Consider the following 26,854-nt stretch of genomic DNA (forward strand, 5'->3'; position numbering starts at 1 on the left):
TTTGCAACTGTTATGAACCATAATGTAAATTGCTATATTTTCCAATGGTCTTGGGCAACCTCTCTGAAAGTCTTTTGACCCCCAAAGAGGTCATGACCCACAGGTTGAGAACCACTGTTCTAGGTTTTGTGAGGTTGTTGCAGCCCGAGCTGCCCCACGTTTGGGGCCCCAAGTGTCTCGGACCACTCTGTCAGTGTTGGGACCCAAACTGCCAAAAGCTTTGGGGGCTAAGTTGTTAGCCCGCACTGCCCCAAGCAGCTCCGGTCTGCCAGTCAGGGTTCAGCAAGAGAGAGAGAGAGGACAGACTCGAGGAATGGAGACCGGACAGAGTGTGATTCAATCCCTTTTATTCTTCAGTCTCTCTTCTCTCCAAGGCCCAAGGCCCTAGTCCCTAGTTCCTAGTCCCTAGTGCCTCCAAGTTCCAAGTTTCTTCTTCCAAGTGCTAAGTGCCTAATGTCTAATTCCAAGTTCTTCCTCCAAGTTGTACTCTAAGTTGTACTGTAAGTTGTACTCCTCCGAGTATCTAGTATCTTCTTCCTCAGTGCCTAATTCCTACTCCAGTGTCTGAATCTCTGTTACTCCAAATTGTTCTGAACTCTCCTGTCTGCCTCTCACCTTTTATATGTCTCACTTCTAAGCCACGCCTCTGAGTCACACCTTTAATCATGCCCTTAGGTCTTGTCTCTAAATCTGATCTCTAAGTCACACCCTTAAGTCACACACCTTTAAGTCTCACACACCCAAGGGAAAATCCTGGGTATCTAAAGCAAGATGTTATCAGAGTGTGCTCAGCTGTTGTAGGCTAATGTAATCAAGTCTCTTTTCAGGGTATATGGCTCAAGATGGCTGCAAAGATGAGAGCCGCCTTCTGTCGGCTCCCCATATGAGGTGACAAGTCTGTGGTCACCCCAGCTTGAGGTCACTGGTTCTCTCCTTTAATCCTGTAGAATGTTAGCTCTCCCCCCACTCCTATTAACTGGTTTAGTGGCCAGCAGACCTTCAAATTCAGGGTTCCATTGAAGTGTTTCATGCCGGTTATCCTGTACACATGAACACATACCTATTAAGAGCTGGGAAGGCTCAGCATTTAGAAACTAGGAGTCTGCCCTTAGTCCTCATCTCACGTGTCAACATCCGTGAGTCGTCTTCTCTGTGTGTGCCAACATCACCATTCCTTCCCTGTGTCTCCATCAGGTTCACTAACTTATCATTGATAAGATCGGCATGTAATCATCTAGAAAATCTTTAGAGCAATTTTTTAGGTCACAGAGAATTACAGAGAGGAAGACAGACATGGAAATACACAAAGAGATAGAGAAAGAGGAGACAGAATCAGAGACAGAAACAGAGAGAGGGAAAGAGGGAGTTTTGTTTAATATCTTTCTCCATCCCAATGGTAGGAAGATTAATGCCCGCTACCCCAAAACGTTCTCAGCTCCCAATCCTTGACAAGCCTGAATATAAAGCTACATACCAGAAAAGATAAGGCCACTCTTAAAATGACTTAGGATGGGCGAGTCCTCTGCACTACTTAGAGAAGGGCAAAGAAATCTCACAGATGCTTAGAAGGGGACAGAAGAGGGGTCAGAGTGTCACGCCTCATGAGAAAAACATATCCCAACTTTGCAAGTTTTGAAGATGGAGGGAAGAGGCCACAAGCCACGAAATGTAGGCAGTGTCTGAAAGACTAAAAAAAGACAAGAGAATAGTTTTTCTGCTAGAATTCCCAGGAAGGAGCCTAGTTTTGACATTAGCTTAGTGACGCCTATGTTGCACTTCTAATCTGCAGACTATAAGATAACAAATTTGCCTTGGCTAAGCCAATAAATGTGTGCCTTGTGGGGGAGGGGTTACTGTTACAGCCACAATTAGAACCAAATACATTTCCTGTTTCTTCCATGTGTGTCATGTTAGGTTCTTAATGATTCTAATGACTGGGCTGTGGAGAACCAACACTGTGGACAAGGAGAGCAGATCCAAAGCGTCTGTCACTTAGCTCTGTAGTTTTGCATGCATTAGTTTTCATACCTGCAAAAGAAAACCCTTTTATAAAAAAGATCCCCAAAGCCTCTTTCCCTTGACTTCTGGCATGCAATGGCCTTTCCCTTTCCCTACTGGCACCAAATGTTCTGGCAGACCTGGTTGACTCTCTCACCATTCAGAACAGAACCCTAGCTAGAAAGGGATGGTCCACTGGACAACAGATGCCCCAGGGCCTGTCCGCTAAGAGCCTGAGAACAGGAGCTGGGAGCAGACTCAGGGACTCCTAGGTGTTCTCTCTTCTCAGAAACCGTCAAGTGCTACATAAAGAACACTGGGGTAGCCAGGCAGCTAGGGAATTATAAACCCTCAAGTGACCACCAGAATTATCCTAAAGGGGTGGGTAGGACTTGTGTTGATCTCAGAGGAGAAATGAGTTCTGTGTGGGGTCTGAGGAACTCTCAGAGAGAAGAAAAGCCTGGAGAACCACGGCGTAGCCAATACAACAGGCTGATGGAAGAGGAAGTTGTGTATGTCCTGAGATCCTAAGGACATAAAGGCACATAATGGGGTCCTTAGAAGATTCCAAGACAAAGAGACAAAGACTGAGTGAGCTCCTGGAGTTTCCCCCTGTATTTTGTGCCATATTGTTTTCCCAAGGCTTAGTGGAGTGGGATATCACAGGCCCTCCATTGTTTTCCCAAGGCTCAGTGGAGTGGGATATCACAGGCACTCTATGTACCTGGTGTTAGAATTTGTGGCTAGAATAGGCATTGCTGTAGTTTGGCTCCTGAGGTCCCCTAAAAGCCTATGTATTTCTGAAGGCTTTGTCTCCAGGGTGGTACTATTGGGAGGAAGAGGAACGGTCAACGGGTAGGACATAGAAGGAGGTCCTTAGATCATTTGTCCCTATAAATTAATAATTAGCTCTGCTGTGTACTATAGCAAATGGAAGCTAACTAATACACGTGTCACTGTTTTCTGACTAGGACACAGTTGCCATAATGAAACATGAATTTAAGGGAGATACGTGGGACCTCAATATACAGAGTGGAGCCAAGCAGCAGAGAAGAGTGTCCAAATAAGGTTTCAAATACTAAGATTAAGCTGGGACGGGGGGAGATGCAAACTGAGAAGAGACCCAGATACACACCAACCCAGAGCAAGCCATTTTCCCTCAAACAAATCTCTTCTAGATAAAGCTATCACCCATGAATAAAAACAGCACAATAATACCTCAGCACACACAGAGCAAAAACCCTCAGACACCATCAAAGCATCTCTAACCCACAATGCCAATGAAGATGATCAGTAATGAATAGTTGCGTGATGATTCTCCCCATAGTCAAAGCTGATTCTTGGTCCATCCCTTGCCTTCCTTAGACTCCACAAGCCTGACTCCCTAACTGCTTTCAGAGGCCCACTCTCCGAGTCTAATTATTTCTATGTTTTTTCTTCTGATTCCTTTCCAACATCTCTCTCTCTCTCAAGTCCCCTGAATCATAAGGCCAAATTTATTCCAGTCACACACACACACACACACACATCTGAGAGGCTTACTCTGCCTCTAAAGCAGTAGTTCTCAATCTGTGGGTCATGACCCCTTGGAGGGTCAATTGGCCCTTTCATAGAGGTCACCTAAGATCATCCAGAGCACAGATATACATTAGGATTCATAACAGTAGCAAAGTTATAGTTACAAAAGTAGCAATGGAAATAATTTTTTTGTTTGGGGTGGGGAGAGGTCACCACATGTGGAACTGTATTGGAGGGTCGCAGCATTAGAAAGGTTGAGAACCACTGCACTAGAAGTTCCCTGAGGAACACAGCTCTGCTCAGGAAGAGGATCTCTTCCGCCCCCACCCCCCCACCCCCACCCCCGACCCCCACCCCGACCCCCTTGTCATTCCAGTTGTTCTCTAGGTCCAGGTAGTGAAGAATGCAAACAGCTGGGAGAATCTCACAGAAATCAATGCGACCCCCCAACAGTGTCCAGCCTTAGATCCCAAGGGTACTGCTTATCCTCTTCCTCTCTCCCTCCTCTCTCTCTGTGTCCCTTGCTTTGCCTCCCTCGAAGTCCTTGCCAGCAGGGACAGAAAGGTAATTGATGGCCTTAAGGGATATCAAAGTGCTATTGAGCAAAACCAAAGCTCAACAGCTGCGCAGGTGCTTCCTGCAGAGGGGAGGGAGAGAAGCAGCTTTGGAAAGCCCTAAATAACCCTGGGCAGGGATGTCAGCTTGACAAATGACTCCAGAGAAATAGCCCCGTTGTTCTGCTGTGTGTGACTCATCCAGTGCCACCCTGTCGTGGGGACCAGGGCCTTCCCTGAGCCTTGCCATTGGTTACCAGGCATTCCGAGGCACTTGTCTTGGTTCTCCCGGCCTCAGTCCTTTGACCTTGCTTTCCGGTGGTTTTATTTGGTGAATCCCAGATTTGTGTCCTTTTGGTTTAAGCTGCATTCACAAAAAGATGGAAAGTAGAGGGGAAAGTTCCTTCAAAGCACCCAAAGCTGCCCCTGTGCTGCCACTTTGATGGCAGACCCCAGTGCTTCTTACCCATACGGCAGTAAAGACTACACACTCCTCAAGCCAGAGTCCCTTTGTCTTCTTCAGCCAAACACCTCTCCAATAACCTGCTTTGATATTTTCAGTGACTGAAATGGGCAGTATAAAGGTCATGATATCTGGGTTTTAGTGTAAGTTATTGGGACCTCAGCCAGGTGCTAAGGGCTTCCAAATCTCTGTGAAACTATATATAAGTATTGGCTCTCAGTTCCCCCTCAGTACAGACTGTGAGGTTCAAAGGGGTTTGCTGGGGCCAACTGAGACTTAAGCCATAGCAATGGAGTGTGGAGAATTCAAGGGCTCTATAGCTGTTTGGCCTCCCTACCCAGCAGTGAGAGCGAACAGCAGCAGCCATGCACCAGAAAAAGGAATGTCATCTTTCATTTAGGAAGTAGATCTGCAGAAACACATTTCTGATGGCATCAGTGAGGACACTGAGTGGGAAGTATGTGGCCCAGGGCCTGCACAGAGCACAGACACAACAGCACTCCAGGCTTCTTTGATCTTTTTCAACAAACTGTTCCAAACGCCAGGCTGTGACACACATGTGAAGGCATGGGTTTATGGTGTTTTTGTCGTGTTTTGTTTTCTTTGTTATGAAAGGACTCAGCAGATCAGAATGCTATCCACCAGCAGAGGGGATGTCTACATATAAGTCATCGTCACAGCCTCAGCACAGGATGATGCTGCTGGTCAGAAGCAATGTCCCAGGAGCCAGTGTCCCCAAAGCCGCCATCTTTTACCTTCTAATTCATTTTCTCATCCTGGTTCCTGTGCTCTGGGTTTTAATGCCCTTGGTGTCCATCAATGGCAGCTTTGTTAATGTGAACAGAAAGCAAAGCCAATCCATTTGAAATCAACGTCTCCCGGGTCTCACTGAGTGCTCCCCATCACCAGAGCTGAAAACCTTGAGATTGAAAACTGAATGAAATTGCCTTTTTTTAAAAGAAGTCATTGAGAAACATCTGGCAGCTGAAATTAAGGGTCACAAAAGTTTTGGAAGTTGCACCTGTTTGTTTCCCTCTGGGAATCTTCTTCAATTCTTATACACAGGTCACCGGGGCCCAATTACGGATGCTCTTAGCACAGGCAAAGTCAGCTGCAATTCTGACCTGGCCTGCATGTCTCCCTGCCTTTCTGCAAAGTGTCTAGTTACTCTTGCACTTGGATGGCTGGGCTTACAACAGGACTGACAAAAAGGGGCTTTGTTTGAGCTCTGGATTCTTGCCGGACTTTAGTATCCACTGGGAAATGGTCGGGCCTTCATACTGCAGAGATAAAGAAGATGGATGATGGACAGATGGATGAAATGCTCTCACCTCAAAACAGCAACACTTGCAAACCTGTGTGTACACACACACACACCATGTGCCCCTTTGACATTGAAAGCTACAGCTTCTGAAACATAGATTTTTGAACCCACACAGACCCAGTTTAGATTCTGACCTGTCATCCCTTAGCCTGTGATCCAGGGTGAGCTAACTAGCCTTCTGAAACCATGAAGTTATTGTTTATAAAGCAGGGGGACAGAAAGGACCAAATCACAGTGTCGCTGAAGGGACAGAGGACGCAACACAACAAAGCACTTTAGCAGAATCTGGCTGCTCCAGGAGCTTGGCGAATGATTGATAACATCGCAACAAAAACAATAAAAATCTCCTCTCTTCAGCCCCTAAACCTCCACAGAAAGTTGGAATTGATTCCACTTGGGGCTTTCCATAGAGTTCGCTAACCAGACAGGACTATAACATAGATTGCATATCAATATCTGCTGTCACAGTGAATTCTGAGAGAGGCAATCTGCATTTTGGGGGTGTTCACAGGGAACTGGGAACTCATCTTACTTTAAAGACCTGAATTGAGGGGCCTAGAGACTCTGAGTACTTGATCAAGACTCTAGCTGCTTATCCATAGAGTCAAAATCAGAAACTAGTTTTCCTAAGTCCTGGCCTCGTGATCTTTTCTCTCATCTATTCATTGTTTGGAAGGCATTTAAGTAAGTCAGTTCTCTGAGGAGCCAAGAACAAAGGACGGCAGCTTTGCATGGTGTTTGATTTTAAGCACTGCCCACAGCCAACATCAAAGAGAAACTTTTGCTTGGAGAGTCTCTCCACACTTCCTGTCCTCCATTGAATATAGCTCAAACTATACCATGCAAATCCAGGGGAAACAGGACAGCCTACCTGCAATGCACATAGCTGAGAGCGTACGCTTCTCCAAAGCAGGGACAGTTTTTGCTCCATGGGGCATTAGAACGTAGATGCCTGGTTCTCAGACACCCGCTTACATAGATGAAAGGGGGCAGAACAAGAGAGATCTGAGCAGGCATTTCTATGGAACTCAGAAGGTTCCTACAACTAACTTATTAAAACAAGTCCAGCCTTGGCCAAGGCTTTGACCTGTGGCTAAGCATGGCATTTGTACTTTCAGCAGTCACCCCTCACGTCAGCTCCATGAACACAGGTTCGTTCTTGCTGCACACCAAGTGCAGAACAACATCCAGCCACTACATAGCTTTGAGAACAATCCAGTGTGTAAGCTGAAGCCAATAATTTTTCTTGTCCATACCAACTTTCCCTATCTTAAAAAGTGTATAGAATTTGGAGATTGTTGTCTTGATCTCATTTAAGAAACAGTGCTGGTAAGGGTTAGATATTCTGAGTTTCACAACTGTCCTGCTTTTTTCTATGTTCTCCTGTCGGACTAGCAGGTGTCTTAACACTTAACAGCCACATCTTGAGGGACCATATGAGAAAAAGCGTGGAAAGATGTTTAGTGGCTGCTGTTCGTTTCTTCACCTCAACTGTTTTCTTAAGATCAGTTAAGGTGGTGGCCACAGAGATGGCTCAGAAAGCACTGGCTATTCTTCCAGAAGACCTGGGTTCTCTTCCCAGCACCAACCTGGTGGCTCAAAACCTCCTGGAACTCTGGCTCCTAGAGTATATGCCTTCTCTGGCACCCACACACTTATGCACACACCAACACAGAGACAGACAGACAGACAGACAGACAGACAAACAGACGCATACTTTACATGATTTTAAATCAATTACTTTTTTTTTTTTAAAGAAAGAGCAGCCAGCAGTCGGGTGGTAGTGACACACACCTTTCATCACAGCACTCTGGTGGGGGTCAGGGGTGGCAAAGGCAAGTGGATCTCTGTATGTTTGAGGCCAGTCTGGTCTACTCTGTATGTTTGAGGCCAGTCTGGTCTACTCCAGGCAAGTTCCAGGACAGTCAGGGCTACACAGAAAAACAGAAAGAAAGAACGAATGAATGAAAGAAAGGCAGGAAGGAACAACTGTGTAAGATGGTTTTATTTCACTTGTTATTTTACATGCAATTGACTGTGGTGTTCAGACTCAGCTCTGATACCAAAACAGCACATTCTCCTGGACCCTTTCGTTGGTTGCACCCCTTCCCACAAACAGACGTTGCAACCTCGTAAAGATCTCACTGAATCTCTAGCAGCAAGCCCTTTGTGGGAAAAGGTCAAAGATCTTCCCAGATGTTAAACTCTGACCTACACTATCCTAAAGCTCACACTGCACCAGAGTAAAACCTCTGGCCAAGGCTGCTCTCAGAACACCAGACCAATTAAAAACCACAGATGCTTGGCCTGACTTCAGTCCAAAAATCAGAAAAACCACAGGTAGCAGCACAGGTGAAGAGCTCGTGTCTAAGTACATACGTGGATTTATTGAGTCTTAATACATAAGGGGTCAAGAGCGATGGCATCGTATTCATCTTGCCAAAGTGAACAGTAAGAAAAGGAAAAGCATTAAAGATCTAAAAATAGGACCCAGCTCGTGCCACCTGAATCTTCTTGAGTGCCGCACTCAGCTGAAATCTGATTAAACCAAGACATTATCTTCGTTAGTTGGTGTGGACCTATAAGCCAAGCTTTGGGCAATGTTTTAGTTAGGGTTTCCATTGCTGTGAACAGGCTCCATGAGGGAGGCAACTCTTATAAGGACAGCATTTACTTGGAACTACCTTACAGGTTCAGAGGTTCAGTCAATTATCATCAAGTCATGAGCAGGGCAGCATCCAGGTAGTCATGGTGATGGAGGAGCTGAGAGCTCTACATCTTGTTTCAAAGTCAAACAGGAGAAGACTGGCTCCCATGTGGCTAGGATGAGTGTCTTAAGCCCACCCCCACAGTGACACACTTCCTCCAACAAGGCCATACCTACTCCAACAAGGCCACACTTCCTAATAGTGCCACTCCCTGGGCCAAACATATTCAAACCACCATAGAGACAGAAACACTGTAAGTTCAAGGCCTGCCTAGGCTATCAAGTGAGTTGAAGGCTAGCTTGTGCAAAATAAGTGAGGCCTTGTCTCAAGACTAAAAATAAAAAATAAGAGGGCAAGCAAAATGTTCATACTGGTGCAAAAATGTCATGCCTGTTATGGAGGTAACTGTCTTCTGACAGGATTTGAGTCCTGCTCCACAGGGGGCAATTCATGCCTGGTACTGTTAACCTAGTTACAAGTCGGTGACTGGGGAGGTCATAGACCCTGAGGGAGGGGACACATACTACTGCTGTTTTGTTAAGTGTACATACAGTCAAATTGCCAACTAAATATTTATCCTTATGCCCATAGATTAGGGCTGGTCTCAGCTTTGGTCAAAAAAGGTTCTGTTGCAGTGGGTAACAGGTAGTTACTGAGGCAGACTCGAGGGCTGAGATTAAGTGGTTCCCAAGAATTTAACCCTAAATGGGACATCTAGATCCCATGATCCTCGGGGGAACACAGAAGAACATGACTTTTGGACGTGACATGAGTATTGTACCAGGCTGGATCCATCTGCACATGGCTTGGTGGAACTCCCGGGCGCCCCCTAGGACCTTTGAGCCAGTGATGGCTGCTGGGAAGAAGAGGAGTCACACTCATTGGTGATGTAGCCCTGGTAAGATGCCCTTTCTGAAGCAAATAACCCTTCACGCATGTTCATGCAAGTACATGTGTACACACCCAAGATAAGAGGAGGAGGAAGACTCGATGGGAAGGAGTGGCTCATCATGAAGGGGATGGGACAAGAGAGATGAGGGGGGAGCACAATGAAAGGACATTATACCAACCTATGAAAGAATAAATAATATCAAATGAAATAAAGATAAATAAAGAGGTTGAAGTATAGCTCATTAGTAAAGTGTTCGCCTAGCTTGCACAAAGCCCTAAGTTCAAGGTTTACTATTGATGACAAAGGTGGATAATTGAAAATACAATCATTTGCACATCCTCTTGATGAATGCTGAAATGGCCAAGGATATTTCATTTGTATTTTACATAGAAAAAGAAGTTAATGCAGCCTGGATATTGCTGGAAGATCAGATCTCCTCGGAGAGACTTGAGTTCAGATTCAATCAGTGTGATTTTGAACAAATTATCTGGGTAACCTGAACATCAGCTTCTTTCTCTGTCCAATAAGGGCAAAGAAAAAAATATAGTGCTGTTTAAAAGATACAGAGACTAGCTGCCAGCTCCCAGAGCCTGCCTGTGTCCTCAGCAAAGCCCAGGGAAGCAGACAGCAGTAGGAAGAAGCATTCCTCTAACTGACCATGACCTTCGCACTTCTGAAAACACCCTCGACTTGTGTAGACACTTGGCTTCCTCTCCCCATGTTAGTCTGTATAAGCAATGAGCTGCCAATATTTCCCAGCCTCGTCAGAACAATTTTTCAGCAGAAAACTTGGTTGAAACCAAATTTGCTGTATTTATTTGTCCACGGCTTTCAATGGTCCAAACTAAACATTCCAATTTAACACAGGCTTTTCTTTCTCAACAACTTGGGACACAGATGGACACACACACACACACACACACACACAGAGAGAGAGAGAGAGAGAGAGAGAGAGAGAGAGAGAGAGAGAGAGAGAGAGAGAGAGATGCTTACCTCAGCAATTCATTTCTCATTTTGGTTTGGGCCACAGCCAGTTGGTAAAAGGTTTCAGCGTGTGTTTACTGCCTCTTTGTTCTCAGGCATTTCTGGGACCTCCTGGCAGCCCTTTGGTCTGTAGCAAAGCCTTCCAGGGTTGCAAAGTCCAGACAGATCCCAGGCTCTGACCACTGCCTTAGGCTGACAGAAAACAGCTGTAAGCTGCTCCTTTCCTAACCCAAGCTCATGCCCAGATCTCTAGGCAAACTTGAGGCAGGAGCTGAGCCTCGGGCCCCAGGAGCCAGCTTTACTGGAGCTGTTTAACAATCATTGCATGCTATCTTCTGAACCCTAACTCAGATTTTACTCAACATTTGCTTCTCAATCCTCCTAATCTCCAACAAGAGATCAGAGGACTACAGGTTGGGCTGCTGTGTGTGTGCCCATCATATCTGCTTCTCAATAATGATGCTACATATTCCAACTTCCAGGAGGCCCAGGGATGCAGCATCAGTCAGGGCCTCCAATTCTTATCGCAGGTCAGGGTCCTATTGAGACCGAACTTGAGCTTACAACCTGTTCCCCAAGTCAGGTTCACTCCCATCCTCAATAAACCAACTAAAAGTCCAAATTAATAGTGGAGAGCAAAAAAAGGGGGGAGATTTTTTTCAATATGGCCAATTTGGGAAGAGGAACAGAGATTTAATGATGCCCCAAGTCTGACTCTGGAATCCTGAAGTGAGATTAAAGTTTAAATAGAAGCTAAGAATATTGATATTCCCAGCTAAGTAGTCGGGTCAAGTTGTGGTCCCAGCCACCATTGGCCCATCCGTGTCTGAGCCTCCACTTCATCCTGTAAGGTGATCTGAAAAGTTGTTAAAATTGTATGAAATCTCTTTTTCACAGTTGAACTTTCCTTTCCAGTATGAGATTCCTGGGCAAATTTTCATTTATTTCGATTGTTTTTTAATAGTCCAATAAATTGAGAGACACTGTATTTCTTTAGAAATTTTTCAGTTGCACTTCCTTAAGCCTGAATATAAGAAAACCAATTCCATCCAGCTAAACTTCTCTCCAACCTTCTTACCTCCCTGCCATCATTAGAACATTTAAATACATACTGTGGCAAAGGTATTCAAAGACTGTGTGACTCTACAAAGATCCTACCAATAGCCTTCAACTGACCAAGATCCAAACTGAATTGGCTATTGTATAGTGTTCTGGGATCTTGAACCAAGTCTGTCAAGTCTTTGCCTCAGCTCCTCTAATGTAGAGCAAGGATTTTGACACCTAGAGCTGGCATAGAGGTAGACAGAGTTAGTGGTTAGATAAGGCCTGGTCCATGCTGGTGATTAGTATTGAAAGTCTAACTATGAATTCTGGCAGAGTCTGTTCTCCTCAGTACGCTCTGGGTTTGTTTCAGTGAATACACCACAGGTCCCGAAAGAGGCTCAGTGGAATGACAGGTTTCTGTGGGAGCTGTTACACCTCTGGTATATTCTCAATGTTGAGAATGGTATGTCCAGTGGACTGAATAATCAAATTGACGAACATGTCTTCAATATCAAGCGTTGTCGAAGCACAAATCTGTGGGATGGGAAAGTCCCAGCTTGCTGTCCTTGTGCTGAACTGGGAGACGGAGATACTAGTTAGATGTTGTGGTTGGATTGTGAGCTGGGAGGGACTGTCACAGAAACACAGTTAAGGGGATGGCTGGCTGGAGAGCGATGAATAAGCAGGAACATCCGAAGGAGGACACTGGGAGCAAAGTCCAGACAGGATGGGTCTGCAAACACACAAACACAGCAAGGGAGGAGTCAGCTCTGGAGAATGAGGGATGCTTTGGTGTGGATGGAAGGACGTGAGAACAGGCACACCCACTCTGTGCTGTAACGGGATGACTTAGGATCTCCGGCAACTCCAGTTTTCAAGATAATCAGCCAGCTTAGGTCACCACCTCCAGTGTTCTTCTCAAAGCCAGCCGTTGGGGACAGGAGAGGGTGAGTCTGGAGGACAGCAATGAGACAGCGGTAGAGTCCTTAAGTGATTTAAATGGTTCTCTCCACTCTTGATTTTCATTGTAAGCAAATGCCTCCTGGAAGCTCAGTTTCTTTATCTACATATCCACACAGTGAGACTCTGTTCTTTGTAAATGTTCCAGTATCAGTGTATGTCACCCTGTTGTGGAGATTGTCTAAAAATGTCCTTCCAGTAAGGGGCTGTTAACGAATCCTACAAGAAGACACGGAAAGCAATTTTTCTGAAATCCACTGTACTCCTCCCACACGGCAATGAACATCTTGAATGGATTTTTCCCAGTTTCCCCATGGCCCAAGCTTGACCTCTGTTTGCCACCCTTTGCTCCAGCCAGAAGACGGTGAGCTATGAGATCTCACCATTGCTTCCTGAGAGATGAGAGAGGTCATGTCACATCACACCAGGAGGAAACGTCTGAGAGGTAAAGTACCCAGGTTCGCCCAGCCATTCTCTGTCATTCTTCTCGGTGAGAAAAACAAACAACAGCAACCACTAAAATCTATCAGGGATTGGGGTGAAAGGTGGATAGAACTATTTCCTAATTTGACTCATGAACAAAGAAATGTCCTGGCAAGTGGCTTCTTTTGTCCCACCAATGATGCTGTACTCTATGAAACAGCACTTTCTTCCAAACTCCAGCTGACTTACCCTGAGGCCAAAACCAGGCAGGACATCTTGTACATGCACACCACAGTCTTGGCCACTGAAGCATCTGAATGTTGACAATCCCACATTTTATGTAAGAAATCCAAGATTCTCTGTCAGACACTAAGAAGTTCCTCAGTAGAAAAGACAGAAAATTATCCTAGTGACTTATTGACCTGGTGATCTGGAGGTTCCATAATGACTTCAAGAATGCACTGTTAACATTCTGTCTAAACTCCACCCCCATAGTTACCTAGCAACAGCCAGGTATGCTCCTCCCCACAGTCACCTGGCAACAGCCAGGTAGGCCTGGCACACTATAAAAGGAGCTACTTGCCTCCTCCTCTCTCTCTTGCTATCTATCTATCTATCTATCTATCTATCTATCTATCTATCTCTTGCACTTTTGCTCTCTTGCCTTCTTGTTCCCCCTCGGTCCCCACACCCCTTCCCCCTTCTCTTCCGCCTCTCTCCATATGCTCATGGCCGGCCTCTACTTCTCTACTCTTTCCCTCTCTCTGCCTTTCTCTGCCTCGTGTGGCTGCTCCCTCAGGGGGGAAGGGATGCCTGGGCATGGGCCCGTTGAGACATCACGTTCCCCCTTACCTCACCACACCCCCATAGAACATATTTCTATATCTCTTTATCTTTTTATATACACATCATACACCACATCCAGGCAGCAAAGAACCCTGGTGGGTGGACTGGATCTTAGGAGAACACAGCAGAGGTCTAGGATGAATATTAAAGAGAACATTATATTTAGTCAGCAAAATCCCTCTGGGCATAGCCGGCAACCAGACTTCTACACTGAAGTCTACGCTGAAGTCTGAATTCCACACGCTACATCACGATAACAGTACAGAAATTTTCACACGAGAAAGTGAAAGATTCAATTGCCTTTGTGAAACTGTTCAGTTGTAAATTCTTCAAACCTCCTCCAAAGTCCACAAATAGTTGAGTGGTGGCTTCCTGGTTCCAGTTTGTCCTTCCTCGCTCTTATAGAACAAATCCATCAAACACCCACCCTGCTCTGGGAAAGCAGCCCTACACAAACAATGGGCCAGGCAGAGTCTTTGTAACACAAACCCAGCCTGCCCAGAAGGGAAAAAAGCCAATTGAAAGACACAATGCTGGGGGTGAAAATGACAGAGACAATGGAGCATCCTATTCTTTCTCCTTGAATTCTCCTGGTTTTGACGTCAGTGCCTCTGCCCTGGACTCCTTCCTTCCTTTGTTAAATCACTTATATCTGAATCTTTGGGAGGTTGGTGGAAAGAGAAAGCATGGCCCTGAGACAGAGATCTTGGTCCCTACCCACTGTTAATGCACAGCTATGTTCCAAGTTGTGACGCTGTGAGCACAAACCCTTCTATGACAGCACCCTGGAGACAGCCCCGGTAGAACTCAGATGTGGGGACTCAGGGAATTTTACCTGGTTCCTTGATTGCAGTACTGGATATTGAACCTCGGGCTTCCTGTGTGCTGGCAAGAACTATGTCACGAAGCTGTCATATCCCAGCTCTCTTCTTTACTTTTTATTTTGAGGGATTGTCTCACTAAACTGCCCAGACTGGCCCAAAACGTACTCTATAGCCCAGTCAGGCCTTGAACTTATCATCATCCTGCCCCAGCCTCCCAAGAAATGTGATTATGGGCCTCCCAATGAGCGGCAGCCTTACCTGGCTATTAAGCGGTAGAAAACCCTCCAAAGGATGTCTGGTGGCAGTAGAAAGCATCTTGTATTTTAGGAAGTTTTGTTTTTGTTTTTTGGTTTTTTTTTTTTCCAAATGATTGCAATAGTATGACCTCATTTATCTCCCTCTCCCCAAAGCTCCATCTATGTGCTCTCAAAGAAAGACCACTGTTATACCAGTGATGAGCCTGGGGAGTTGGCAGAGAGAGTCCCACCAGACTGAGAAGACAGATGTCCACTACTGTCACTCAACTTGTCTGAACAGTGTGACCTGAGACATGAGGCTAGCCATGGCCTGCATCACTTCCACTGCTCCCTGGGATTCAGGACCCATCAGAGGCAGACAATGCTAATTGACCCAGAGCCAGGTCCCACCCCCTTCTCACTCCTACCTCTAACTACAGAGGCTACAGCTTAATGGTTCCTCTAGTGGGGCTAAGTGATGACAGCTGACCCCATTCTGCCTACGAAATGGGATCAGAAGTCTCCCATAGGCAGCATCAGAACAATTCTCCTTTCTTGAGCGAACAGGACGATCTTAGCTGCCGTACCCCCTCAGTTTCTGTCTTGACTGTGCCCAGGGTGCACAACTCTCTTACAAAGGAGGAAATGTGACTTGGGGCTCACTGACTTCATAACTCCTAATCCTAACGTTGGCTTCCACACAGACCACAACCAACAGGAAGAAATGGGAGGCAGTGTGTAATAGAGACTAGAGCACTGGGCTCAACTGCTCTTGCTGCGTTCTAGTGGTCCAGCCTGGCTTCAGCCCATCTATCCCACCAAGTCTCCTTCTCATTTGTGATCACGACTCGGGTAAAGGCTCTGAGGTACCCTCCAGTGTTACAGTCTATACTTAAGAATCTAGAATGTGAACGTTCTCTAACTGCTTGCTAACCCAAGATATACCCAAAGCGAAGCCGTGTCTAACAGACCAGGACCCTATAAAAACAGTCATCTAGTGACCCAAGGATGTCACCATTCTCCCCCTACTGTATAGCACTGTCCTGACACACCATGACCCCAAGAGTCCCTGTATCTTCTCAAGACGTAATGAAAGCTCCAGAATACAGTGCACAGGTCCTAGAATCTGTCACGATTTGGATTCCAAAGATAGAAATCATAAATCTTCCCCACAAGACATTTAGGTGCCTGGGCCCACATCTGAGTTAACAACTAAAAAACAAACAAACAAACAAAAACAAACAAACAAAAAAACCTCATCTTACTTCCATCCAATGTCACAGTAAATTCATGTAAACAAAAATTCTTTTAAAATGACAAGCTTGTCATTTATTATCTAGGATCGAGCAATGCTCAGTGGAGTCTAACAGGACAACTGACTGTAATCTTGGCCTGTAAAACACCCACAAGCCACTCATTGTACACAGTGAGATGACTCCATAGAAGGTAGGTCTATGGTACTCTGTTTCCTAACTACACTCTCTGACCTATTTTTGTGGGTGCTCAAACTTAATTTGGTATGGAGAAAGTCTTTTTTGCAACATCCAACTTTATTTGCAAAACCCAAAGGCAACAACAAAAAAACACAAAGGGCAAGGAGAAGTTCAGAAACACTGAGTAGTTCAGAGACAGCAGTTAAAACGCCCGTGTGCCTCAAGCCGACTACCCACATCCTGCCCTTCCACCTCTTGTGTAACTCAGTAAAAAAATAATAATAATAAGATACTAAAATCAGAAATTGTCCTCCAAAGACCTTTCTAGAACAGTCTGTGAATTGTCTGCTTCGTCTCATGGAGTGTGTTATTACCAACACTGGTGTTTGGATCTGTGACCTCAGATGAAATGCTACCATCCAAACATCAAAAGGTAGGATAGCCAGCAAAGCAGGGAGTTGGTTTTCTTTTCTTTTTTACTCTTTAATATCTACATTTAATTTTATAGTTCACTTTGTCCTGCCTGATTTTCTCTCTCCATTTACTTACTTACTTAGTTACTTACTTACTTTTCTTGCTACTTACTCCTTGATTTTCCGAGACCTGTTTTTTAAACCAAGGGCACTAGCCATGTTCTCTACTCAGTACTTTCCCATCTTGTTCACACTTCTAGGTTCAAACACTGATCTTTTCTTACTCATAACATAAACTACTTACTTTTCAAGGATATTTTATTTTGTTTTTTGTTTTTTCAAGACAGGGTTTCTCTGTGTAGCCCTGGCTGTCCTGGAACTCACTCTGTAGACCAGGCTGGCCTCAAACTCATAAATCTACCTGCCTCTGCCTCCCTAGTGCTGGGATTAAAGGCATGCACCACCAGTGCCCAGTAGAAAGGGTTTGTGGCCCCATGAGGAGAGCAACAATACCAACCAACCAGAGCTCCCAGGGTCTAAACCACCAGCCTGGGAGCACATAGGGAGGGACCCATGACTCCAGCTGTATATGTAGGGGAGGATGGTCTTGTTGGGCATAGGTGGGAGAGGAGATCCTTGATCCCATAAAGGCTGAACACCAAGGGGGGGGGGAATTCAACGGTGGGGAGGTGGGAGTTGGGGGGTAGGTGGGGGCACAGCCTCATAGAAGCATGGGGGGGGGGATGGGATAGGAGGTTCCTGGGTGGTGGGGGGAATGTGGGTAAGGGGATAAAATCTGAAATGTAAATATAGTATCCAATAAAAATAAATTTAAAAAAAAGAAAAGAAAGATGAAAAAAGAACAACAAAAAAAGAAAGGCTGTTTTAGAAGCATGGAGCTTTTGATCCTTGGGCCTGGTTGCTTCCCTTGGCTTCAGGTGAGGAAGTGCCAGGCAAGTCTGGGATGCTGGGATCACCATGGCTGGAAAGAGACCATCTCAGCCTACATGAAGTACTAGGACCAAAATGCCTCCACTCCCTCCTGAGACCTCTCCCACTGTTGTAAACATGACATGGCCATTACTCCTTCCAACTCATCACTGCCCACCACCATACAACTTGCTTTTAGCTCAGCTGTTCTCTAAGGTCTGTTGTCTGATGGGAAGGTTTGTCGTCACTAGACACAAGTCAACTGCAGGGATCGACATGAAGAGGAAGACTGGCACAGTGATTACACAGCCAGGCTTTAGGTAGCAACTGTATTTGGCCTTAGTTCTGCCTCTCACTCTCTATGGCATCTCAGATATGTTGTTGGTTGGTTGGTTGGTTGGTTTGAGGTTTTTTTGGTTTCTTGGTTTGTTTGTTTGTTTGTTTTGTTTTGTTTTGTTTTGTTTTTCATTTCCTTTCATTTCCTGAGCTGTTAAGGAGCCGGTGCTAATGTTTTTAATTTGTAGGAACCTTTAAATAATTTCCTTATCATATGCCTGCCATATAAAGACTCCTCAATAAATGTCAATAAAGCAAAAGACAGGCTAAGACAGCAAGAACATTAAACAACATGGCCAAGGCCACGAGGCTATTGAGAGACACAGCCAAGGTAGGATTTGAACCTAGGTCTGCCTGATCTGAAGTCGTATGTGAAGGCCTGTGTAGAGGGCTCAGGGTAGTGGCAAGAAAACTGTACTCAAAGACAGAATCCTGGTAGGGAGTTTAAGAGAGGCCAACGGAATCGAGAGTTACCAATGGTAAGATCTTCTTTGACGGAGGGAGGATGAAGCTCGGTCACTACAATGAGACCAATATCCTTTCTGGAAAGTGCTAGAAGAGAGTGCCATTGATACTGTTGGCTGGTCAAGCCAACTGCCACCTCCAGGCCCTTCCCTATTCCCACAGAATCTCCATCATAATCAGTAATAATGCATCTGTGATGACCAGGGAGACATTCCTCTTGCTAACTGCTTACTGCACTGAATATTTGTGTCATCCCAAATTCATATGTTGCAAGCTACCCACCCAGGTGATGGTGTTAGGAAGTGGGTCCCTGGGAGGTGATTAGTGCCTTTTTAAAAGAGACCCACGGAGTGGGGGAAACATGCTTTCCCCTTTCCATGATGTAAGGGCAAGGCAGCCAGGCCACCTGTGAGCCAGGAAAGGGGCCTCGCTAGACACTGCCTACTAATGCCTTTATTTTGCAGCCTCCTTCCAAGCAATAAATTCCTCTTGCTTATCAATTACCCAGTCAAAGAAATCTTGTCACAGCTGCCTGAACGGACAAAAGCAAAGCTATTAGGAAAAACTGGGGGAGGGGGTGGGGGAGGGCTATTCTTAGTTGTCAGCTTGACTATATCTGGAATGAACTACAATCCAGAAATGGAGGGTACACCTGTGAGAGATTTTCTGCTTGGTTTGAAGTGGGTGAATCCAGTGCTAGTCCGGATGTTTGAGGTAGGGAAACAGTCACCTTTGATCCAGATCTTGAGGCGGGAAGACATAAGCCTTTGATCCGGATATTACGGCTGGAAGGCATAGGCCTTTAATCTGAATCCTGAAGTAGGAAGACACACACCTTTAATCCAAATCTTGAGCAGGGAAAGGCACACCTTTAATATGGGCCATAACTTCTGCTGGAAGTCTATATAAGGACATAGAAGAAGGAAGCGTTTGTTCTATATTTGCTTGTCCTTGCCTTGCTAGCAAGACCATTGCTTCAGTGGCATTAGAGTTCTTCAGGATTCCAGTATATACTGAAGACCAACTGAGACCCAGCCTTGTGGGACTGAGCTACTACTAGATTCAGATAGATAGATAGATAGATAGATAGATAGATAGATAGATAGACAGACAGACAGACAGAAATAGATTCATTCATTCACTCACTCACTCATTCATTCATTCCAAAAGTTCTGTGACTCTAGAGAACCCCAACTAATTCAGGGTACGTCAGGAAAGAATTTTGTTTCTTAAAAATAAAAATCTAATATTTTAGATGAAGAGAGGGCCTTCTGTCTTTGCCTCTGGAAGTTCAGAGTGCTCGTAGGAGGGGATGTACAACAGATACTGTAAAGCATGGGGACAGCAGCCCTGGGATGCCAATGAAGGACAGAAAAAGAGAGGTGATCACCAAGTCAGCCTGCGAACACTGGAGCCCGTCAGCTCCAAGCAACGTCAGCAGCAAACATTAAACTCCACTCTGGCTCCCCCTGCTCCAGTCAACCATCCTATTCCTGCTCAAAACAGAAAGCATTCTTGAAGTGTGTGTGTGTGTGTGTGTGTGTGTGTGTGTGTGTGTGTGTGTTTCAGGAGGGAGGATCTGAGCTAGCCAAACCTTCTCATCAAAATAAAAGTTTCTCCATCCTCAGTCTCATAGCACAGCCAGTGATCCACTGTACCAGATGTGTCCAAGATTGGCTGGTTACACAAAGCTCTTCTTGCTCTTTTTAGAACCTCCTGACCACAATCACTCCACTAATGATAAGCTATTTAAAGGCACCAAGTAGCCTGAATCGTTTTTTATATCCACTACTCCCCCCACCCCCACTCTGCCTATAAATGATGACTCCTTGGACTATTTCTATCCTGAGTTGTCATGCCTACTACAGACTAGACAAAACACACCGCCGTGCATGTGCACATGCATGCACACACACCCCACACCACACACCCCCACACGGTTATTGACTTGAAACAAGAACCAGCAAGCCAGAGGTACTGTGTACCATTCAAGATCTAAACATACCAGAAGGAAATGGGAAAGATCCAACCAGTGTCAAGATACTGAGAAGGAAACTGAGGCCCAAAGAAGGTGAGGGCGAGGCAGGGGAGACAGGAACAGCAGCAGCTCTGGGCTCACCCTCTGTGAGACTGACTGTGCTAATATGACAAGCCCCCCCTGGCCATAATCAGTTTTTGTAAAAGCTGCTTCTCCTAACTTGTAATCAGTTAAAGCATACAGCGTTTATTCTCACGCTTTCCTATTCTGTCACTGGAGCTCTGGTAGGGCTCCAGATTCCGCTCACACACCTATCCCTTGCCTGGCACAATTTACATGTCAGTGACATTGGTTTTGTGTGGTCAGACAGAGAAGGGATTAATGGATGGCTGTGCCCGCAGAAGTCAGGAAGATACCATGGGAGGCAGTCCCAGCCACAAGTGACACCTGAACACCTCAGAAACAGTACCATTGAAGACTTGCCCCTTCTTACGTTAATCTTAACTAGTTTTTTTTTTTTTTTTCATCTTTCTGTGTTCAGGAGGCAAAACCAGTTTTCTTATTTGTTAGTAAAGTTCATCTGGGCTGAGAATGTTGTGGGATGGGGCAGGGCTGGCCTGCTACATACAAGGTCTTGGATTTGATTCCTACTACTACAGTAAACAAACAAGTATTTTGGGATGTTGTTGTACACACCTGACATCCCAAGTCTTAGGAGACTGCTGCAGGATCATGAGTTCAGGGCCAGCTTGGGCTACATAGGTAAAACCTATCCCAGAACAAAGAGGAAGGGGAACATGCTGTGCTTTTGCTGGAGGTCAACATTTACTAATCTAGGATGCGAGAAAAAGAAGCCTGGGACTGAGAGAAGCCTCCTCTGCTCCTGCATGGGACTTTCTGATCACCACACAGAGGGACTTTTCACCATGTGCAGTCTATGCTCTGTCCATAGCCTTGGCAATCAATAAGACCCTTCAAGTTCCCCCAACAGAGCATCCATGAAGAAGGTAGGCTGCAGAAGGGAGGGGAGGAGAGTCCCAGTCGATATAAAAACACAGACTTCTGCGGGACAGCACATCCCGCTTCAAAGGTAACTTCTTCCTCCTGAAGTTGAAATCGATAGGAAATTAAATCCATGTGCTTATCTCCACAGTCACCTCCGACCGTCTTTCTCAGTCAACTGAAATCTCTTCCCCTCATCAATTCTGCTCAGGCAGTCTCGTCTGTCTATTGGTTGTTTTTAACTGTTTTTCCGATACCAGAGCTACGCACCCCACATGAAGAACAGCACACACACATACATGTCATCTGCTCCGTCACGGTAGAGTAACCCAGAAAACCAACTCTGAAGCCTGAGATGTGCAGAGAAGAAGGGAACATTTAACTCTTGGGCTGCTGGTTGCTGTCCATCACCTGGGCAGGTCTGTTAAAGGAGGACTGAGTGCAGAAACCCATGTTCTGAGGTGTGATTGGGAGCCTATTACCTCCCTTTCTCTGTCTCCATCTCCCTCTGTCTGCCCCCTGCCCCCGCGTTTCTCAGTTCACTACTGGTCACTATTTGCTACTGCCTGACCATGTAGTTTACATTTTTTGCCTTCTCACAATCTTTGTGAGAGAAGACGATTCGGTTGAGTTGACGTTTTTTTGAACTGTGACATAAAAAATAATTTGGAAAGGCCCCCAACGAGATGAAAATGTCGAACATCCTTTTCTTCAGGATATTCTTTTATACGTATGAGCTTTTAAGTCAGTGATTCTCAACCTTCCTACTGCTGAGGCCCTTTAATACAGTTCATGTTGTAGTGACCCCCAACAATAAGATTCTTTTGTTGGTACGTCATAACTGTAATGTTGCTGCTGTAATGAATCATAGTGCAAATATCTGGTATGCAGGAGATCTGATATGTGACACACACACACACACCAAAGGGGTCACAGCTCACAAGCTGAGAATCACTGTTTTAAGTCATTCTAGTCTATTTCTGCAAATCTCTACTGCTTGCTGTACCACCAGTATTCTGAAACTCTAGTTGGGCATTTTCCTTGGCCTAATACATTGGCTCTTTACCAGAAGCACGAATGCATCTTGGAGTTGGAAAAGTCTGTGGTCAGAAGTAAAATAGATGGCTTCAGTCGGCTCTAGCAGAAGAATGTTTTAAGGGTGAGAACACAACCCACAGCACCTGAGGAAAATAGCTAACATCCTTAATGCCCTATTACATAGCGGGCACCAGCCAGTGACCCACCCCAACACCCAAGGCCATCATACTTTTTATGCTAAGAGAGGAAGCTGGCACTTGAAAGGGTGGCACAAAGTCACCCATTGACAAGCTGAGACTGAGCTCTACTCAGCAAACAATCTCCGTTCTGCTCACAGGTGGTAGTCACACGTCTCCGGAGTGTATCGCCTTCTTCCTTCCAGTCCCTCAACCAGAAACAACAGGTATGGATGAGCACTGTAGCAATAGCTGGTGTCAATGTCAGATAGAAATGCCACCAGCAGAAGACAGCAGAAGACTGTAGGACACATAGCGCTCTGGTCTCACCTGGTGACCACTGAGCAGATCTTTACTGAGAGGACCCATCACTCCACAGAATCATCTAGAATGGTTGATACTGACTTGGTGTCCTTCCCCAGGTGGTCCCACAGAGCGTCACTGAACAAGCCCTGTCTTGTCCCTTGATCCTGTAATCCTAAATCAAGAGAGCCTTGATCTTTATCCAACTAAAAAGCAGGAAACTGGGGTTAGGCCAAGAATGGGGCTGTTTGTTTCACTAGTTAACACTGGGGGAAATAGAAGAGTCAAGTCTATGCCTGTTTTAAGATTGACAAACACCTGTGTGTCTGTTGCACTTGCAGCTTTATACAAAACAGCTTCATACACTGGCCCATCTTAACCTGCGATGAAAAGTGTATTCCCCCACACCCTGTCCAAGGGTGTTATCCTTCATCCATCTCCTGTTTATGTACTGGCCACTCCACCATTAAAGGTTGTGTTGATGAAAGCCACAGTCACTGGAGCCAGATACCCTCATTTAACCCAGATCTGTGCCATTTCCTGGCACAATGTCTCTGCACTACATCTGTGAGATGAAGGAAGGGAGAGAGTTCTCTAGGGGTATTGTGAGCAATAAGTATGAGAATATTCGTAAACTTTTTAGAATGGGGTAGACATAAGTTGAAGCATAAATAATACCTATTCTAACATAATCATTAATATTGCTCTTTGTGAACCTTGGGAAAAGCAACCTCCTTTATATCTTCCAGAGCGTACTCAGCTCTCCAAAGAAAGAAAAGACCAAGTGGAGACTCTGGAGTGGCTCTCTCAGAAGTCGAAGTTGTAGAAAGCACAGAATGCTCGATCAGAATGTAGACGGAATTATATCCCACTACCCACACACTGATGTTCTAGTCCTCCATGGAATGGTATCTGAATAGGAAGCCTTTGGAAGTCTGCCTAGGTAGATCATAAGGGTTGGACACTCACAACGGGGTAAACGCCCTATTAGGAAGAAGTACCAGACAGCTGGCTGGGAGCTCCCCTACCCGTCATGTAAAAACATAAAGAGATATACCCATGGGCAAGTTGGGAAGTGGACCCTCCTCGGGAACCAGCCAGGCTAGTGCATTATTTTGGATTGCCAGCCACAACACTACACAAAGTAAATTTCTACAGTTTAATTCATCTAGAGTATGGTGTTTTATTATGGAAGTCCAAGCTGACTAATACAGTGCCCAAACATAAAATAAAAGTTTTCTTCCACGCATGGGAGGGTTTTCACATACAAGCAGGGCTCCTGTAAGATGCCACTGAACAATGAGTTCGAAGACCGATACTTACTTAAAAGCCACCCCAAGCTAAGCATAGTGGGACATGCCTGTGTATCATAGTATCAGAGCAAAAGGATGGGAATTCAAGGCCATCCTGACCTACATAGTCACACACTGTGTGTGTGTGTGTGTGTGACTTGTTCTCTCTAGGGCTCTTAGTTTTGTAATTTTTTTAAAAATCACTTTATTATAATTAACTCACAAATAAACATCTCACTGCTAGACTAAGGTGGAAAACTATTTTTTTTTCTATGTCACTGAAACTCTTTACAGTTAGAAGAGCCATCATGGAATTTCTCTTAGGGTTTACACTTTCACTACCAATTACATTTTTAAGGACTGATCCAAAAGGAGACAGAAAATTATAACAGAGTTGAAAGCAGAAAAATAAATTAAGACTCTATTCAAAATGAGGCAAAATTTTATATATATATATTTTTTTTTCCTCCACTCTAATAATGTTTCCTTGGAATCTGTTTATGCTTTAGTTATGGTTTCTATTGATGTGATAAAACACCGTGACTGATAGCAACCTGAGGAGGAAAGGGTTTATCTCACTTTCTATCATTGAAAGAAGTCAGGGCAGGAACTCAAAGCAGGAAGCAGGAAGCAGGAACTGAAGCAGAGGCATGGAGGGGTGCTGCTTACTGACTTTTTCCAACATGGCTTGCTCATCCTGCTTTCTTATAAAATTCAGGACCCCCAGCCCAGGGATAGCCTCACCTACAGTAAGCTGGGACCTCCTCTGTCAATCACCAATCAAGAAAACACCTAACAAACTTGCTTATAAGTCAATCTGATGGAGGCATTTTCTCAGTGAGGGTCCCTATTTCAAAATAACTCTAGATTGCATCAAACTGACAAAAAAAAACCAAACAAACACAAAAACAAACAAACCAACAACCAGAACTTCATATGATGACTCTTAATTTTACTAGTGTAATAATAAAAGTGGTGGTTCATGTAACTTAATTTTCCTTAAATCTGATATGAGCTGTGTTATCAATTCAACAAGAAATCATGGAAACTCCAGAACTACCCTGGGGTCTTGGTTTTTCCATCTCTTCTGTCCTGTTATAAACTGAGCTTCAGGCAAATGAGGAGGAGAAGGAGGAGGAAGAGGAAAAGGAGGAGAGAGAGGGGGAGGAAGAGGAGGAGGAAGAGGAAGAAGAGGAGGAAGAGGAGGAGGCTGCCTCACTAGAGTACACCAGGAGCAACATTAAAAAATTAGAAATAGATTTTGTTTATTCTGCCTCAGATTAAGTCAAGCCCATATACATGTCACCACTTAAAAATATATGTGTAACCATTCTGTCATAGATGGGAGAGGGGCAATCTGGCATGTCTAGGGGAGCTAATGGCAGTCAGGGGCTGCTGGGAGGGATTTATTGTCTTCATAGTATAGTGGGTTACCCATGCTCCCTTGGGTAGTTTCACACCCACGCCATGTGATGGTGGTTAAAGCCAGTGAGTTGCAAAGCAAGAAGACATGGAAGCCGCATGGGCAGGGGGAAGAGACTAAGGGAGGTCATGGGGATGACCAGGATGTACTCTACACCTCTGTGAATTATCAGAGTAATGTGTGTGCATGTGTTCATGCACAGACTGACCCTGACTTTTAGCTTGAATTATCACTCATGCATGGTCCATGGTCATCAAAAAATAATGGCAAATTTTTAATTTGATCTTTCCCTACGTGCCATACCTTCTTATGGTGACAAACTATGACAGCATTTCACAGCTCCCAGTCAGCTGATCATGAAGGCAAAAACCAACTTTATAGTTAACATGTGCTATTAAGCCAGCATTCTGAGTAGGTCAACTGTATTAATATAGTTGTCTTTTAATATTTTTTAAAATTGAGATGGGGTTTTATTATGTAGCCCAGACAGACTGGTCTTGAACTCCAGATTCCTGTGTCTCAACCTTCATGGGCTGGGATTACAGGTACACATCATCACAGTGTCCTCTGCTCATGTATGTAGACTGGGATATTTTCCATTTTACAGAGGCTCTATTGGGACATACCTCTTAAGAAGTTCAACAAACATCTATATTTTTAGTTTTCCTTAGTGACATATTGGAATCATTCTGAAAACCAGTATCTGTTCTTACTGATAACAGAGCAAGAACTTCAGTGGCCACTGTCAGATGCAACACCCTTGGCCTCCAGCTGTCATGTTGGGGCTCTAAGCCACAAACCACTGCCTCCCGGGTGATGTTCTTATACTGAACATTATCACTTGCCTCCAAACCCGATCCTCTGTTTCACACTAGCGTTCGCGTTCTCTCCTAAGAACGGCTTCGTGGTGCTAACACACATGGGTCCTGCAGGGACAGTTATGTCCCCTGTGGGCTCCCATATGCTCCCTTACTCTAGACTCTCCACCACCCCATACACCACAGGATGCTGGTTTCCACCTGCTGGGCTTGATGCCATGGGTGCTTAAGCAGACAGAGCTGCTGAGAGCTGCATGAACAGAAGATCTCACAGGCAATGCCAGAGACAAGATTAAGATGCTCAGATCTCCCTCATCCTAAACACACAACTCCGGCAACTCCTGACAAAGATGAGGAATCCAAACCCTGCAGGAGGAGCCTGACAGTTTAGGGATATCAGGCGTACTGCTGCCAGCACGCATTCTGAGCATGCACGAGGCATTGACCAAACAACTGTTGGACAGATTTTGGAA

The 26,854-nt window shown here is 45.1% G+C and overlaps 2 long non-coding RNA genes across 3 annotated transcripts; one reads left to right on the plus strand and one right to left on the minus strand.

The window, feature by feature from the left end:
* Positions 1 to 3,885: 3,885 nt before the first annotated feature.
* On the minus strand, positions 3,886 to 16,048 carry LOC143441672 (uncharacterized). The gene is made up of 3 exons (XR_013109262.1): positions 10,451 to 16,048; positions 7,652 to 7,788; positions 3,886 to 5,813 (listed from the first exon to the last, which is right to left on the minus strand). It is a non-coding gene; the product is annotated as an uncharacterized LOC143441672 (long non-coding RNA).
* On the plus strand, positions 12,295 to 25,326 carry LOC143441673 (uncharacterized). 2 transcript variants are annotated; one of them, XR_013109263.1, is made up of 6 exons: positions 12,295 to 12,432; positions 12,800 to 12,890; positions 16,115 to 16,220; positions 16,526 to 16,640; positions 22,707 to 22,772; positions 23,598 to 25,326. It is a non-coding gene; the product is annotated as an uncharacterized LOC143441673 (long non-coding RNA). The 2 variants fall into 2 exon arrangements; XR_013109264.1 differs by lacking the exon at positions 16,526 to 16,640.
* The last annotated feature ends 1,528 nt before the right edge of the window (positions 25,327 to 26,854 follow it).

This window comes from Arvicanthis niloticus, chromosome 3 (genome assembly GCF_011762505.2).
Source record: "Arvicanthis niloticus isolate mArvNil1 chromosome 3, mArvNil1.pat.X, whole genome shotgun sequence".
Taxonomy (NCBI): domain Eukaryota; kingdom Metazoa; phylum Chordata; class Mammalia; order Rodentia; family Muridae; genus Arvicanthis; species Arvicanthis niloticus.